Consider the following 19,258-nt stretch of genomic DNA (forward strand, 5'->3'; position numbering starts at 1 on the left):
AATATAATCCAGAAAGATTCCGACACATACAAAATACACACAAATCTTACTAACTACACGGAACAAACAAATCTTACTATAACCAATTTCTTCAGCTGTTTTTACTCCCAACATTTATAATATTTTAAAAGCTATCAATGTTCAAACATCTCACATAATCCAGAACGCGATTCCAAGTCATATAAAACAACTTTTACCCTTCAATTCAATGTATAGAAATAAACCTTTTTCTGGGTATTCAGAGAAATACTATTTCTCGGCCATCACGGTTTGCTTTATGGCTTTTCCGCATTGCTCTATCTCATAACAGGGGCAATAACGGAAGCTCCTGGCTTCTCATCATAATTCAGTGCATTAAATGATTCGGGATGTATCTTGAAGAATTTTATCCATCGTAAACTTTGACATTTTGATATTTTTAGATGGAAAAGATAGTATTCAAAATCGATGAAGTACGGTTATTACTTCGGAAAGATGTGTATTCATTCGCATTATATACTGTAAAAACTTAGGTAAATAACTCTCCGAATTTGGAAATAAAAAAAACTAAAAATTTTCTGTTATTCCAAGCTTATTCCAAATCGGGCGTTCGCACAAATTTTAGGAGGTGTAATTAAATCTAAACTCCACTTCAATAAATGATAACACATCAAATTCAAATGATTTTATTCCATTCGTGAATTATTTTCAATGATCTTGGTGTAAATTTTTAAGAAATCAGACTATCAATATTTCTTGTTAAAAATCGTGAAAGTAAAAGTCTCATTTCATGTCATACAATTCTGAAAATTCCACGAAAGAAAATTGCATTGGAGCAGATAGCAATCATACATTATAAAATCAGTTAATACAGTTCTCCTAGATTTAAAAATTAAAGCATAATATAAAGCTCACCAAGTGCCACTCTTGAAGTTTTCGGGAGAGAAAATATTTCTCGTACGGTCTAAAAGCGTGAAAGTTTGAGGTAAGATTATTCAATTCTAAGTTTTTAGATTTAAATTAGAATCTTTAAATCGTATATTATAGCTCGGTTAGTTGTTAATCCGAAATAAAATGCTCCTTCATACAATTTTTGGGGTTTTTCAACATCATATTAGGAGAAGTATGGCACAATAGTTTTTACAATATACACAATTCTTAAAATAAAATTAGTTCTCAAATCAAACATACGAGTAGAACAGAGAAATTATTAAGACGAATTCGAACTAGGTTTAACTGAACAGAGAAGATAGAAGTCATACAGTATAAAATTTAATACAGTTTACCGAGACTTGAAAATTGAAATCTAAATATTGTTATTACATATTACTCAACCAAAAATATATATGTTTTTTAACTTTTTCTCTACATTGAGGTACATGCTACGCAAAAACATTTAAGCATTGAAGTAATACATGCATTTTCTCTACATACTACGCAAAAGCAACATTGAAGATAATCACAAATCCTCCAACCTCGTTATCAATTGCAACCAATTACAGACGATATCAAAACGCGCCAACATTGAAGTTTAGTTCTTCTCATCTCTCACTATATATGGCGCCACCCAATAAACTAGGCCACATTACACAGTTCATTTGACGAAGCAAATCTCAACCTCAATCTAACTTCAGTGTCTTGTACCTTTTTAAAATTCAAACGTAGCCTCATTCCAATGTCTAGCTGAATATCATTTTTTAAGATTTTAAAACCATGCTGGTTGTAATTTGTTACAAAACTGCATATTTTGGTATATAAGTTTTTGTTAACATTATCAGTTATAAATGGCTTCAAAACCGTAAAAGAAATATCCCTAACCATAAACTTTACGGTCAATTAGATTGACAGACTGCTCCAGATCATTTTACCGTAATTTCAGAATGAAAATTTTAAAAGTGTTAAAAAATAAGTGAACTTAAAAAGAAAATTTATTACTCTATTAATTATAACATTGATTCATTTATTACTATGTTTAATGTATTCAAAGGAACATAACTTGCTAGAAGCAGCTAAGAATGGTAAGGTATAATTAGGATGTCATTGAAGGAAGGATGTTCACTTAATAGCCTTAGGGAAATGTCTTAGTAATTTAAGAGGAAAATAATGGAGAATTCTTGGAAGTTTAGTTTTAAAGTGGAGAACGCGAAGGAAGAAGGAAATTATTCTAAGTGATATGAATGAAAGGTAAATGTTTAAAATTAGTTCAAGAAAGAGTTTCTAAATTTTTCTGAAGTGGGAGAATAATATATTTGGAGAACGTTATTGTTTAAACTTTCCCTAATTTAGAAAATGTTTATGTATTTAAGGAGAACAACTTTAGTTTCTAAATGTGATAAAGATCAATTATGGTTTTAAAATTGCTTTAATTTTTAACTCCGATTTATAAAGTGATTTTACTGAAATATGTTATTGTTATACTTTTCTCAAACAGAAAATAAAAATAATAAAGCTCATACTTTTTATAAAGATAAAAAATCCATTAATATTTATATCATTTTAACGATAGAGCGTTTATTTATTTTTCTACGTTATAGTTATATTGGTCACTTCATATAGTTAATTGTCATTTGGCTTTGGCTTTATAGTTAATTGGCCTTTTCAGTGACAGTATTTATATACCCCTGTTTAGCACACAGATCATCCGGGATACCCTGACTGGCCTTAAAAGAATATTTTGCTATTGAAAAAAATTTGAATTTTTTTATTACATATTTCGATATATTATACTATGGGTTATATATAGGCGAAATTGTTTTTTGCCCGGAAACTACTTAATATAGTTGAAAAGCGTGATCATAGAACTGGCAGTTCCCACTCTTTGAAGGCTGCCGGAAAGAGTTAAAACAATAACTAATCTCTAAATTCAATTATTTGGACATTTTCTCCGAAACACATCTATTACGGTAAAAATATGGTCGAACTTACCAATTATTTTGCTTCGGTGATCTTCAACGAAAGTTTCATGAAGATTGTCAGTATGATCGATGTCATGGGTATTCGAATTGGTAACATGAAACAATACGCTGTAAATATACTAGAGAATATTCGCAAAAGGCTCCGCGTAGATTGCCTTAAACACTCGGAGCACCGCTAGTCTAATTCCAGCAAAGAAGTCAAATCTGCAAACCGGGAAGAAGCAATGCTCGCCAACAAAAATTATGAGTTCAAGAAACACAGGCAATATGGTAAAATCATCCCCGATTTTAGGTAAATCCCAAAGTGGAGAAAGGAAACTTTATGAAAACTTAACAAAATTTATTTATTTTTTTGCATGTTTTTTGATTACGTGAAAACTAGTCAAACAATTTTAAAGTCTCTTTGGAAACTTGTAGAAAATTGATGTGACTAGTTAGAATCTACAAAATCTTTTTCAAACCTCTATTTTTTTAAGTATGTTTAAATGCCACAAATAGTAAATTTCTGTTGTCTTTTTTTTCATATAGTTGCCATTTTATCAATAGTCATCATTTGAAAAAAATACATTTTGCAATTTTTTTTTCATTCATATATAATCGCTAATTGTTTGCCTCGTTTCTTACAGATCGCACAGAGTAAAAATCAAGCCACGCTTGTCTATCAGTACTCGGTGTGCTCTGCCATAATTTTTATACGTTAATTTATAATTATTTCAGACTAGAGCAAGTTTGAAATATTTCTGAAAGGTGACAAAATAAAATAAGAAACCTTCATTTCGCTTTTAAAAAATTCTAAAAATTAGGCTTTCTAGTTCCCATTTAAAGGAATTTCTATTCGCTATCAATCTTCATGAAAGTTTTACAGCAATAAGTTACAAAAGTTAATTACTTTCAATCAAAAATCCACCGACTGTAAAAAAAACGTATGACGTTTTATCAAAGACCTTTCTTTTGGACTTATTAGTTATCAACACCAGCAAACGTGTGGATAATCCGAGTTTAAACCATGAACTACAATTTCAAATTGGAAATAGTCGTTGTCTGTCAGTTGAGAAACCACGAAAAAGAAATTAAAAGGTAGGGGAGAGTGGGGTCAATTGTAACAGGGTACGATTGTAACAGAGCAAAAATTTCGAGTGTCGGGTTCTAGATTTGGTTCTTAGGTGGCGCACAAGGTGTATTTAACAAATCTACATGTACACCCCTGCTGGCAACCATTTTTATGTACTTTTTAAAGAGTTACATCGCAAAAGATATTTTCACGCTACGTAAGTACTTTTTTGGGAATTAGAATATTATATTGTAACAAAGTAATTTTGTTTAAACAAATAAAAATTATTAACCGAATATGTAAGTGGACACCTTAATTAACATTTCAAAAAAAGGATTAGTTTTGTTAATTAACTAGCATTGTTTGTAACAAATGTAGCTGTATGTTGTAGCATTGTTTGTAACAAATGTAGCTGTAAATGTAAAATGAATAGATTGAATTTCATACTCCTTATGTATATTCCTGAAACCGTATATTATCTATTATTACCGTATATTATCCATATATTGTCTATTATTGTTTTTTATAGTGTAAATTTTTATTAATTCAAATATTTGTACATTTCCTTTTGAGTTTAAATTAAAATGAATAGATTGAATTTCATACTCCTTATGTATATTCCTGAAACCGAATATTTTAAACTGCATTTTTTTGAAATTGTTAGCTACACTCATGTCTAAACTAATCACATGCTGCCAGGGCAATGCTGAAAATATGGTGCCCTTGAAAATGAACTCTTTATGGTTTAATAAGAACCATGTAGTTTTGTTGTATCATACAATTTTTATCTAGATTACTAAATTGTTTCTTCATGCTTAAAATTTTATGTTAACATTATCAAAACATTTCTTAAAATATAATTTTCTCGAAATAAAGAATTAAGTGTGATGTTTTCTCTTATTTAATATTGCCTGGGATGCAACATTATAATGTAAAACTTTTGTATAATATCCGATCACACCAAATAGTATTATGTGAGGTGGATAAAATATTAATACTTAAAAACTACTTTTCTTCTAATATTATGATGCAGCATACATCAGTAGCAATATAGCTTTTGCCAGACCATTAATCCGTGCAGTATTCATAGTATATGATTTATGGATAAAATTAAAGAATAATTATGTAATGTTCTCCAACAAAGCTTTCTTTTCTGGACGAGGGAGCATAAGTTTGTTGACAGAGGGTGACACTCGTCCTGACCATTAGAAATGCCACACCTTATTTCGATTCAGACTTAAGAGTTACTCTATGATTGAATTAAGAATTACATATTAATGCAATGTTTATATGTTTCCTTTACAATTAAGTTGTATTAAGTGTTACAATTAAGTGTAGTTAAGTTCCTTTACAATTAAGTTAAGTATTTTACCATTTCAATGTTCATAACACTGTAGATTTTCAATATCTCATACTTTGATAACTCAAAAACCTTACTATGTCAACAAAAAAAAAATGTCTCCCTTGGTGTTAACCCTATTTTTTTGTTAATCTGTTTGAAAAGTTTATTTATGTGAATGAAAATCATTGAATCAGAATTTTTAAGAGTGTGATGCGTAAAATGCTAATATTTAAAATTTAACACTGAAATATATATAATCAAGTAAAACTGATCAATGTAGGCAATTTTTCAATTTATGGTTATCATATTGTACTTAAAATGTATGAAATACTAATATATTGAAAAAACATGGTATTGTATTTTTATCAATAATCTTAGTAATTTTTTGCCAATACCTTTTATAACTTTTTTTTAAAATAAATGCTTTAATGTACTCTTTATTAAAACTGTAATTAGTTTAAATTAAGTTAAAATGCAATGTCATTAAGGATCTGGGTTTTTGACATGATGTAACAGTTATAAAAACAGTCTTTCATCAGTTAACCAATCTGCCAACCCTGTTGAGTTCAACACACAGTTTATATTGCTTATTTTTTAATTTTAAGGAATAATTACCATATTGTTTACTTATAAAACGATATATGAATTTTGAATATTAAAAAAAAGTTTCAATTTGTGTTTATTGGAAAAAAGGATTTTTTTTTCTGTTCTGCATTTATTAGCAGGCAAAAACTATTAATTATCTAAAGTAAAAAAGCATGTGGTCAGATAGGAATTTTATAAATATTTTGAATTAAAATAAAAAAAAATAGAAATGAAATTTATAAGATTTTATGTAGCGTATGCATTAAAACAGAGCGTGTGATCAATGAATTTTGTAAAGTGCACTGTTTGTACAAAATACTGCTGAATGGTTCTACATCTAAATAGCTAAATTTCAAATCATAAATACACTTAGAAATATATAGATGTACAAGCATCTGGAATTATATTTTATTTTGCTTAATAAAAATTTATAAAACAATACTTGTCCAAGGCTTTTTGGGGACATTCTGTTTGTCTTTTTTATATACATATGTGTGTTTATTTTGTGCAAAAGCTACTTGAAATAACACATTGAAACATTTTTTTATCTTACATTACCTTCAATAAGCTCAACATATTTTTTTTAATTTGTCTTTATTTTTTACAAATTAATATTTTACTAAATTAATAAAATAATAAAAGAAGGGCAAACAAAACCTAGCTAAATTGCTCAAATAAATTATGCAACAAAAGATGTTTAGTGTGTGCAGATGACATTGATCTTGTTTTAATTGTGTTTAACAAATAGAATGTTAAGCAACATATATAAAATTAAATTTATTATAGATCATTGCAAATGTAATTTTTATATGAAATGGAATTTTTTTAAAAGTCCATTTATTACAAAAGTATACTTTGCATACCAGAATGTGAGTTATATTTTTAAGTATAATAACCATTTTACAGTGTTTAAAAAGAAGTAAATATTTCCAGATTTTTATAGAAAATATTCAGATTATTCTCAATGGAGCAACAGTTCATAAAAATTTTAAAAATTTATCAAAACTTAATTTTTATGCAGTGGGTAAATTTATATTTTTTATATAATTCTTATTTTAAATGCTTATACAAAATAATTAAAGAAAAAAACTTAAAAATAAATTTCGATGAAGTATCATGTCCTCTCAAAATGAAATTATAATTTTATTAAACTTTTGTAACGTTTATACAAAAATTGTAAAGCAGTTTGAAGCAAAGGAGACAAGAACTAGAGCAGACGCAAATCGCGAAGCTTTTTGGTTGTGATTGGTCAATTCATTTTCATGTGACGTCACAGTACCCTCCACTTTGGATATTAATGGGCAAAATTCTGTATTCATGAAATATTTTGATAACTGTCAATTAATGGCCAATAATATTTTGGAGAACTTCGTGAATTTATATTTCACAGGCAAGATTAAGTTCTATTTTGGAAGATTAAAATTGCCACTCGAGTGTAGGAACGAAAATCAGTTTAGAACTGCTTTTCAGTCTTCGGCCCACGGACTATTGGGGACGATTGTAACAGCTGAAAATAAATAATCTTATGTTTACAAACCATTACTTAACTCTTTAAGAACCACAAATAGTTTCCTATATCATTTATATTATGTTACATGTGCATTATTTTATTGGTCACCTTTCACAGCATAAGTTAACATTTTTAACCCCTTAAAGTTAAAAGTTTAACCCTTTAGGTCTCTGCTCATTATTGTTTTTACTCCTAAAATATCACTACTATTTTGATCAATAAAAAATATATCACAACTAGGATAATGTGTATAATTAACTATGTTTTAGTTGAATTTACGAACTGTTACAATTGACCCGTAAGTGGGGACAATTGTAACAAGTGCACGACTGTCAAAAATTGTTAATAACTAATATAATAGCATTTAAAATAAGGTATTTACTTTTTTTCTAGTAGGGGATAGTCTACTTTACTCGTCTGTCAATTAATACTAATAATACATTGGATTTTTTGTTAGTTAAAAATAGTTAAGCAAAAAATGTTACAATTGATCCCACTCTCCCCTACTTAAAAAAAAACAAGTTGTGCCCGTGAAATCAAGATATACATATTCATTAAACTTGAAGAAATTAATAATAATGTATTACATTTTGCTTTAAAACAATCATATCGAGTATAATTTAAGGATTTATATATTAATTTTCAAAAAAGTAAATGTTATATATTTTTGTAAGCTTTCATACCTGGAAAAATAATAAAAAGATTAAAAAATTTAATCAATAAATAATCAACGAAGACTCAAAAGTGCTGTATTTCCAATAAATAACTAAAACATAATTTAAGCAGCGTATTGCTGAATTTAATTTTGGGTTAAGAAATGACCCCTACCACCCTGACATTCGCTCAGTTGTGCCAATACTAAATGAATACTTTTAGCGCCAATACTAAATATTCTCATTTGCAAAAAAACACAATATAATAAATTTTACATTAACGGAAAATTAAATAAGATTTTTGAGAAAAACGAAATTGTGTATGTAGTTGAAATATTAATCAAGTACAATGATTGGGTTTAAATTAAATCTTAGTGGAAGGAAACCTTAGTCTGTGAGGCAAAATCTCTGTTGACCTTTTAGAAGACGAATTTTTTATTAAACATATTTTTGATATATTTTTTATTATTTTGTATTATTTAGATCAAAACAAGCGAAAAATTATTATATTCAGTATTTTAATAATTTACAGTTATTAAATACAACATGAAGCACCGGTGCTTTCTTCTGCATAGAGGTAAAATCTTCCAAACACAGTTCAGTTCCAAATAAAAAATTTTAACATTTGCATTTATTTGCAGTTATTTAGGTCTAAGAGAGACACCTATTATCATTGAAATTTCTTTAATATATATATATATATTAATATTACATAACACATCTAAAATAAAAATAGTTTTATTAATTTTTATAGATTTAAATAATTTAATTATAATTTGATTTAAATTATATCCTCTTTTTTNGCATAGTTAATATATATATATATATATAATATATGTGTATCATTTGAGTTGGTGCTCTTAGATGTTGTACATAAAACTCAATTAAATTCCATAATAATTTATATTTTTTGAGTGTAAAGCACTCATTTTCAAACAAGCGAAATTGATAAAAAAAAATATTGTAATAAAAATGCTTATGAAATATAATCAAGCCAAAAATAGTTAGTCCATGCTTCAATATTTATTTTTGTTTTATATGCTTAAAATCTTTTCTATGATTCAAAGAAAAACTTTTTGCAAAGCCATTAGCACTTTCTTTTATGTTAAGCGACTTAAAGACAATACAAGTAAGTTTAAAGCACAGCATTTTTTTTATACGGGTACAGCAAAAAGCTTTAGTTTGTAAGATAGTTTTTGTCGTAACATAGATGTTGTTTTTTTTAAAAAATAGTAAAAGGGACCCTCTTTCGAAAAGCCTTTCTTTGTAATGTTTTAAAAAAGTGGCAATAAAGCAACTTCCTTTCGTAGCAGACTTGGAGCAATATCTATACGAAAAAGCATTCACGAAAAACAGTTGCTTTTCAAGCAATTTTTTAAAACAGTTTTAGAAATATGCTGCAAGGAATGTTAAGAAATTTATGTAAGAAATAAGAAGACAGATTTCTTTTCAAAAAAAATATCTTTTCAAATTTAAATACTTTGGGTTCATTTATTTGCAACTCGGTAAAAATGAATTTCACAAATTTGCACCACTGAACTAGTTAATGAGTTAGTCACCCTTTAAAATGGTGCATTTTATTTTTCAATATTTCTAAAAAACAGTCAATCATGATTTTGGTGAAAAGGTAATTAAAATTACATCACAATTTAGAAATTTTGCAAATTTTAAAGATTTGAGATATATATTGAGACACACGTACATATATACATAGATAATTTCACAATTTTCAAAAATTCGATACGCGAAACATGTATTTGAAACCAATGATGCTTAATTGAAATTCGCAACAAGCATAAATTGTATTATTGTAATTGGTACAGTTTTAATAGGCTTCAAATATAGTAATGTAGGTACAATTTATAATATTAGAATATTTAGAACCACCGACCGGCCTGTGTAGGGGTTAGGGAATTGCCCTTGCATCAGAAAGGTTCTGGGTTCGAATCCCGGGCAAGGCATGGATGTTCCTTCCTTCTCTGTGCTATCTATCCGTACCGTAGGAGCAACGTTGGCCCACCTAATATGGTGCCCTTGAAAGAGAGGCCAACAAAATTGCCCTGTAAATGCCTGAATTGACGAATGTTAACAGAGGTGGGCATTGGAGGAAAAAAAATATTTAGAACCTATCAAAACCTGCGGCAATACTGTACAGTTTTATAATAGATATTGTGGATAGACCTATCAGATAGATATTGTGGATAGATATTGTGGATAGACCTATCAAAACCTGCGGCAATACTGTACAGTTTTATAATAGATATTGTGGATAGATATTTCTTACAGCCCCTCGAAATGATAAATGCTAGAGAAAATGAATTAATTGTGGTAAAACGTTGATTATCATGCGTTGAACTTGAGCAACAACATCAGTCCAAATGATACTGAATAGAGTTAATCATTATTTTAACAGTATAAAATAATAATAATGATTTGCTTAATCTAATGACGTAAAGCCACGGAAAAGAAGTAAAAATAAAAATGTTATTATTTTATGTTTATTTATTGTATTGGTGTATGTTTTTAAGCTTTTCGCATGATTTAAGTGTCGTTTTGTAATCATTTATTGATTGCTTACTTTTTTCACAAAGTCCAAAAAACAGGAATTCAGCTAGTTTAAAATAAAAAGAAGTCATCTGACATTAGAAGCCATATTAGCATTAAGGTAGAAAAATCGATCATGTGACATGAGCTACCTTTATAATAACTTTCAAAATTCAGGCTTTTAAAATAAATTCATTGCAGATAAAAACCGAAAAAAAAACGGAATACTTTATCACTTTGTGGAAAGGCACTACCATTTAAGGATTGTAACCCTATTCCAGATGTATTAATACTGAGACTCGTAAATTTTAATCTTTTCTAGAAACTGCTAGTTCAAATAGTTCAACCCCTCTTTACATTTTTATGGAACCTTCTCTATAAAATTGTGAATAGAATGACATTTTGATTGATCCTTCCCATTTTAAACTTAAGTTTCTCGGGCATAAAAGAGGTACATAAATTACGTATATTAAATATTCATTTCAGAAGGGGAAAAAATTAAAGGTCTTTTTTCATTATTATTTAGCCTTTGCTTAATTAGTTTGGGACGATTTTAATTTCCCGGAGGTTTAATAAAAGTAGCACCGTATTGGATTCATTTGAATTTTGCAGATTTTAATTGTGTGTTCATAGAGTCAAAGGATAATGAACGTATTGTTTTGCTTTACGAATTTAAAAAAAAGGTAATTGCATATAAATTTCTGTTTTTTTTTTTTTTTTGATCAACGGGTGATTTTATTTTATATTATAACCGGCGCTGAACAGCCAATCCTATTCAAAGTTTACGACTTTCAATGCTTAACTCCGTAGATTTGGAATTTTGACCCAAAAATACAAGGGAACTCCTGGATCAAGCATTGGAAAAAAATGCAACCTTCGTAGAGGGCTAAACAAAGAGGAAAAAAATCACGAAAATCTCCCACAGTCAGCCCGATGGCAAGGGGATTCTGACCCATGATCATCAACCACTAAGGACATTTTACGTCATCAATGTGATTGGAGAAAAATTCGTACTAATCAGCCATCACTGGAATTCGAACCTGGGTCACCTCTTTAAGAGGCGAATGCTTTTTTTTCTGAGCCGCCACGGCACCCTATAGATAATTTTTAAAAAAAAATCGAAAATAGATTAAAAGAAATAATAAAAAATATGGTATATTTATGGATTTAATGATTTAAAAATTTCTTGAATGGATTATAAAACAATAGCGATGCCTTTTTTTAAAAAAATATTTGAATATTAAGAATACAAAGTTAAACATTTTAAAATGTGACTCGTTAATTTTATATTAAATATCTATGCTGAATAATACCTTCAAGGAATTGAAAAAAAATACAATGAGGTACTGCCAAGAATCAATAGCATGCTTCAGTGTAATCTAATCCTTATGTTATACGTAAAAAGGTAAATTTTTCAAGAGTCAAGGAATACCAAAACTGAATGAAACTCAGAACTAATTTTCATAAAAGTTATGTTCAGAAATAAAATTATTATTTGCAAAGAATGCTTTTAAACTTTCGTTGAAGCTAGTTTCAATAATTTGTTTAACTCACACGAAATTTGAATTGAGCTTGCGTTGTATTCTGTGTCAAATAGTTTTAAAAACCGAATTACTTAACTATATTCAGTCGGTTAAAGAAACTTCTGTAAACTCTTGCTTTTTACAAATTGAAATAGTTCACACACAATACAATTACAGACAGGTATATGAGAACGTGGTACATTTTAGTTTTTTCTATGAATCCATATTACCCTTGAATCGTGACAAAAAAACTTGACTGAGGAATCAAATATAACCATAAAATATATAAATTTTCTTCTTTTGAAGAAATGAAATGTTTTCTTCACTCTTAGAAATTTTCGAAATTTTGCGAAAAAAATTTTTAAATGACAATTTGCTCAATTTTATTTGATCACATTCAACCAAAACTGTTTAATAACCATAAAAAAAGATATTATTTAAACTGCTTAATGTGAGAAAAACGTTTATTTACTGTGTTATTCTAATACGATTAAACAACCGACATATTTTATCCGCCGCACTTAGGCCCATTTTATGATTCCACTTTGTTTCTTGCAGCCGGATACATTTAATAACCAAGAGGACTATTCCGCCAATCTCACCATGAACGGTGAATTGAATCGCAGCATTGATACCATAATATTTCTTCCCTTTTTTCAGCGTATGAAGAGTTTCCAGTATTTTACACTCTCCATTTGGTGACCATGGACTATTGGAATACGATATTTTTCACCTATAGATGACAGCACCACAGTGATGCTTGAAGCAAAAAGTCTAGCATATCCACACAAACAAAATGTCCAGTATATCCCTATCTCACGACAGATTGCAACCGTGAAATTTCGAATGCTGAAAAAAGTTCTTAAAAATGTCAATTTGCAATCAAATGGAGAAGGATCAGTTAGTAGGAAGGTAATTCTGCCATTTTTTTTAAACATTTTGGTAGATTTTCTCATTTGATACTTAATGGTTTATTCTTAATTGAACCAGAACTCATTTTTTTTCTATATTTTAAAATACAAATATAAGTGAAACAGAATTTGCCATGAGCGCTTGTCCTGCTGTAAAACATCCTCCTAAAAGGAAGAAAAACAACTTAATTAGTCATCTTTTTTGTTAGAAAAAGTTTGTTTTGCTTGTTTTTGTTTCATTTTTCGGCATGTAAAACTTTAAACTTGTTTACAACTTATGATTCAACATAAGCCGATGCACAGTAATAATTGTTTTTTTCAATTTGGAGCGTGTTTAGTCATATTTTAACACTTCTTAAACGTGATTGCCCCATAATATTATTGAACTTGAATCAAAACATTGTCCAATTAACACTTCATTAAGTTCATAACGAATTTGCGCGATTTTATTGTTCAAGATACTGATATTATGGTCGAATGGCGAACAATTTTTTCTGGTAGTGGTTACATTGTTATAGCTTTTCTCTTAATTAAACTTGTACGTTTTTTTTAAATATGCGCTACAGTTACAATTTCTTTTTTCAGCAAGTTACGATTTCTTTACCAGCATTTTTTCAGCATGGTAAACTTTCAACGTGTTTACAACTTATGGTTCAATACGTGCCGATACTTGGTAATTAAATTTTTTTCAAGCCTATTCAGTCATATTATAATGTTTCTGAAACTTGAACGCACCATACTATTATTGACCTTGAACCAACATAACGTTCAGTTTTCACTTTCATAAGTTCATAACAAAGTTGCACAATAATATGTTTCAGAATACATATATTATGGTTCCGTTGTTTCGGTGATTTGGTGGTTACGTTGTTTTGGCTTTCGCTTAATTTAAATTCCAAGTTTTGTAAAGCCACGGAACAAATATGTTTTCTTTTTCAGCATATGCTCTTAAAATATGAGATAGTGTTTATTATTTTAACTTTTCTTTACACTTACTTCTTGAGAGATGTTTTCCATATTTAATATTTACCGCCAAAATAAAATCGCCAAATTGCCTAAAGCTTAAACTTTCAGTTTTGTTATTCCATATCATCCACTTTATTATCATTTACACCGTTCCTTGCCATAATTTATGGCGAAATTTATTACATACGTCAAAAGTAAGGAAATCATAAGTCACTACCATCTCCCCCTTCTACTTTTCAAGTCTCAAGAAAGAAATATTAAATTGACTCGATCTTTCTCTATTTTGAGATAAACTTAAAACCACCCGATCGGAAAATGAAAATATCCTGAATCGACGACTTTTCGTTCCTCTCTCCTGCTTCTAAGTAACTACTAATTCACAGAATTTATTGCAAGATCATAAATTTTCAGTTTAAATGAGCACAAATAGTTGGTTAGCGATCAATTCTCCCTTTCTTTTTTTCTAATAACATTAAGCCTTTTTTAGTTGGATAAAAATTAATGAATTTTTTTTATATCGATAAAACGTGGGATTAAAGTATTTGCAATAAATTTAAGAGGAATTTAATATATTTAAATATAATAAATCCAAAAAGTAAGGAGAATCTCTTAGTTGGTAAACGTGTCAAATATTTGTTTAAAGCTTTTTACGTTAATTATTTCTTTCAAATCACAAGCATTTTTATTAAAATATTAATTTGATTAAATGAAAGGGTTAAAAGATTATAAGTATACATTCCAGGGTTTTCCACGAATTTTATTTTATAGTATCGCAAATGACACTACCTTATAACAGAACAGCAAGAACAAAATAAAATTTGTGTGAAACCCCTGACAGTTTTGAGCTTTATTTTGAAAAGTGCAAAACTACGTAGAAAATTTTGCTCCAAACTTTTAATGTTTTTAAAATATTAAAATAAGACTTTTTTCATCAGTCGTCAAAATACGAATCACTACAAAATTATGAAGAAAAAAAAAATTTTTTTCGTGCATGTGCAGTGCAAAAGTACTTTGAATGCTCATGTCTTGCGTAGTTTTAAGCGAAATTTTTTCAAATTTTAAAACAAAATTTTCGTATTTAATTTTAAACTGCTCCAAAAAGTTTGTTTAATTTTACTGAATATTTAAGCAGTTACAGTAAAAAAAGTAAGTTTTTGTAGTTGTAGTTCATTTCCGCCGCACTAGAGCTGCACAATGGGCTTTTGGCGACGGTCTGGGAAACATCCCTGAGAATGATCCGAAAACATGCCATCACAATTTTGATCCTCTGCAGAGGGGATGGGACCCCTGCTGCCGTAGCCCGACGACCTGCACACGAAGTCGAGCACTTTACGGTAAAACAGTTTAACGAGGACCAATACCGCACACCCTCGGTCCCTACGCAGACTAATCCAAGTGGTCACCCACCCGGCCACTGACCGCAGCCAGTAATGCTTGTCTTCGGCGATCTGCTGGGAACCGTGTCTTAACGATCAGTCCACTGCGGAACCAAAAAAAGTAAGACAGACAAATTAATTTTTTATAAAAATGTCTATGTCTCTATAAATATTTGAGCTAGAACTACGAAATTTTATTCAGTTATTACAATTAACAATTAAAGTAATCGATACATATTACCCGCTTATTATTTGATTTTTGTAAATTTTTATTATCTTTGTTTTGTTCGTTCATTAATCCACATCTTTTTGCAGTTAATATTTATTTTGCATCTTTTCATAATCCTTATCCACCAATAATTATTTAATATTTTCAATCTAATTGCAAATTAAGTAATTTTCAATGTACCAATAAGGAATAAATTATGCACCGATTACGAATTTGCAATTTTCAATCAATACTCATTTTCCACAATTCATCCCTTTAGTTACAGCATCAAACCTTATTGAGTTAAAACGAATCGATTAAGGGATTTGCACTTCAAGAATTCCAAGCAATTTTGAGAAAATTTAAGCTGTCGCACAAACAGTTTAATTACAAATAGCAGCCACAAGACACTTCTTATGTGTCAATAGCAAACTAATTTACTTTCTAAGTAACAATTGCATATACAAATTTCTTTAATCGCAAACCAATTCCAAAGATTTCATTTATTACATACCAGTAATAAAATCATTTAATTTAATTTGTCCTTATTGTAAATTATTGAATCATTACCTACCAATAATTAATTTTTACGAACTGATAACGAATGAAGCTATTTTCAGTGTACCAATAATGAACTAAATATGTGCCTATAGCGAAATAGTAATTTTCTTTTTAATACCCATTTTATTCAAGTCATCACCTCAGTTACAGCATCTAACCTTATTGAGTCAAAGCGAATCGATAAAGGGATTTGCCCTTCAAGAATTCCAGGTATTTTTGAGAAAATTTAAGTTGTCACACACACAGTTTAGGGACAAAGAGCACACACAAGTACATTTAACTATGTTACTCGTGTCTTATGGCAGAGATTGATGTTCTGGAGTAAGTTAAACAGTTTCTGGGAAGCAAATTAAAGTTTCGTTTAGTTATTTAGTGTACAGAGAAAGTAAATGAGCTCTCTCAAATTTCGTTCTTAAATTGCTTCTGTCCTCTTTCATTTGTTCGATTAGCATGTCCTCGCTAATGTTTATTTTATTACAAAACCAAATTAAAATGCAGAGTAAATTAATTAAAATCAGTGTAAGACACTGATTTTTTTTACATCCGAAAAATCTGAAATTGGATGTAAGAGAATTATAAATAAAATATGCTCCACTTATAGAAAATCTACTGCTTCGCCCAGCACGTGACGTATATATATTTAAGTATGTACCTATTTCTAAAATATCTTGTCATTTATCCTTCTTTCCTCACTGACATGACAGCCCCGCGTGGGCCCTGGTCTTTAACGGAATTTTATCTCAATCTGTTCTTTTCTTGGCTAAGGATTTCCAGTTTAGCAATCTTATAGTTTTGAAGTCATTTTCCAATAAGTCCGACCACTTAAATGTTGGTCTTCCTCTTTTTTTCTAGTGACAATCGGCTTAGCAAAAAATTTTAATTAATGAATGAAAAGATATCGTTATATTTAAAACTATAAAAAATCTGCATAAAATTTCAATATGTAATTGTATCTCAGCTGCAAAATCGTCTTAAGGAACTATCTTCGAGTTGAATTTCGTATTCCTAAATTATACTTAAAATAGATCCCTAACTATGCCTAAAATAGATCCTAAACTATACCTTAAATCGATCCTAAACTATACCTAAAATAGATCCTAAACTATACCTAAAATGGATCTTACACTATGCCAAAAATGGATCCTGAAATATAAAAAATATTATTCTGAAATCCCTTAGCCAGAAGATGAGAGTTCGTAGAGACATTTTGAGTATATTTAAAAGAATATAATTAAATGTATAAATAAAAATAATGAGATGCTCAATGAACATGATAAATAATATTTAAAACAGCGTTTCTCTCTACTTTTCTCAAAACTAAATGTTCGAAAGGCGGAAAAGGACTTATACATTGTTTAATTATGATTTGCTTAAGAAAATTAAAATGTTCAGAAAGTGGAAATTAGTAAAAGATTTTGGTAATACGCTATTTAAATATCGTTTGCTCAAAACAAAATTGGATTCTTTTTCTCAATTTACAATATTACTATTTTTAACTGAACACTTTTCAACTGAAAACTATTTTATGTTATAAATATTTTGTAAGCTGTATATAATTTTAAAACTAGGTTTAAAATATTTCTTAAAAACATTTTTTCTAGTCCAAAATAAAATTATATTGTAATAAAAAGATAAGATAAAAAAAGAAAGATAAAAAAAGATATTTTACCGAATGGGAGACATCTAAATAATAATTATCATCAAAATAAGCAGGTCAACAGATCCGAAGTCCTAAATAAAATATTATTGCATTTACAAATACAATGAATCACGTTATAAGCTGGTTAAGTAGGTAAGCACTGTTTAAACACTGTGGATAAATTTGATACTATTTTAAAAAATCGCTTAAACAAATTTTGTTCATCCCCACCAACGCTTATCAACTAGACGCTAGGACAAGAAGTTCTTTGCAATAAGCCGGTCCCTCAATGGACTGGTCGTAAAGACCTAGTAGAATACCGAAGTGGAGCATCACTGGCTGCAATCAGTAAACGGGTGACTGATCACTTTGATCAGCCTGTATAAGGACCAAGGTTGCACGGTATCGGTCCTCGCTAAGCTGTTCTACCCGTAAAGGGCTGGACTTCGTGATCAGATCTTCAGGCTACAAAAGCAGGGGAGCCATCCCCACCTCTGAGTATCAGAATTGAGATGGCATGTCTTGAGATCATCTTCAGGAATGTTTCCCAGACCGTCGCCAATAGCCCATTCTGCAGCTCAAAGGTGACGTAAATAAAGTACCAACCTTTTCAATAAGCCGAGTCTGTGGCTGAGGGACATCCACCTAATACCAAATGCTCTGAAGTATGGCGGTGGCGTGTTCGAATCCTGAAGTAACAGCAAATGTATCTTTGTGGTAGTCATCTTTAATCTGTACTGTCCGTTCTCCTTCACCATAGCAACCGTATATGGTTCGTTCTTTGTATTTAGACTACAAGTCCCCACATGTATGTTAATAAGTCCCATATTGAACTGATTGTGAAACACGATTCCCAGTAGATCATCGAAACAAAGCATCACTGGCAGCTGTCAGTGAGCGAGTGGGTGACTAATTTGATCTGTCAACGAAGAGGTCGAGATTGCGTGAAGTCGATCATTAAACTGTTCTATCGTAAAGTTCTAATTACGTAGGTTTTCGGACTATCAAAGTGAGTGAGCCATCATTCATGAATTATGTATAAAATATATATATATATATATATTATGAAACAGAAAGTTTATGAATGTATTGAATAAAGGAGTAAATGAACCAAAGTGCCAAACTCTCTGTAAGGTAAAAGCAGCAGGTTCAAATCCATCTGTAATCTTTGTGATATATTTTTTCTAACTATTTTATTGTTTGATATTTTGGATTGTGATGAAGAGGATCACAGGTTCAAGCTCCTAAGTAGTCACCCGCACCCTGACTGACAGCTGCCAATGATCGTTGACTTCATTGTTCTATAAAGAACTGTGTCTTACGATCAAGTCCTTTATAAACTCTGCTTTGCCGAAGAATATCATACGAAAAAATATATATGAAACTAAGAAATAGACGCCGAGTTGACTGAAATCAAACCTTACATCTAGGCAGCATGTAAGCGATTAATTGTAATAGTGCGAATTTAGCGTAATAACTTAGAGAAACAGGATGA

General features: G+C 29.7%; 2 protein-coding genes across 2 annotated transcripts in view; both read right to left on the reverse strand.

Moving 5' to 3' along the window:
• The window catches only part of LOC107455049 (inactive dipeptidyl peptidase 10), a 439,164-nt gene extending 421,104 nt beyond the window's left edge, over positions 1–18,060 (reverse strand). The window contains exon 1 of the mRNA XM_016072453.3: positions 17,794–18,060. The gene's annotated coding sequence lies outside the window, so the exon portion shown is untranslated. The remainder of the gene's footprint in view (positions 1–17,793) is intronic.
• The window catches only part of LOC107455047 (protein FAM200C-like), a 125,218-nt gene that overhangs the window by 68,302 nt on the left and 37,658 nt on the right, over positions 1–19,258 (reverse strand). The gene's annotated exons all lie outside the window — the stretch shown is intronic.

The sequence above is a fragment of the Parasteatoda tepidariorum genome, chromosome 6 (genome assembly GCF_043381705.1).
Source record: "Parasteatoda tepidariorum isolate YZ-2023 chromosome 6, CAS_Ptep_4.0, whole genome shotgun sequence".
Classification (NCBI taxonomy): domain Eukaryota; kingdom Metazoa; phylum Arthropoda; class Arachnida; order Araneae; family Theridiidae; genus Parasteatoda; species Parasteatoda tepidariorum.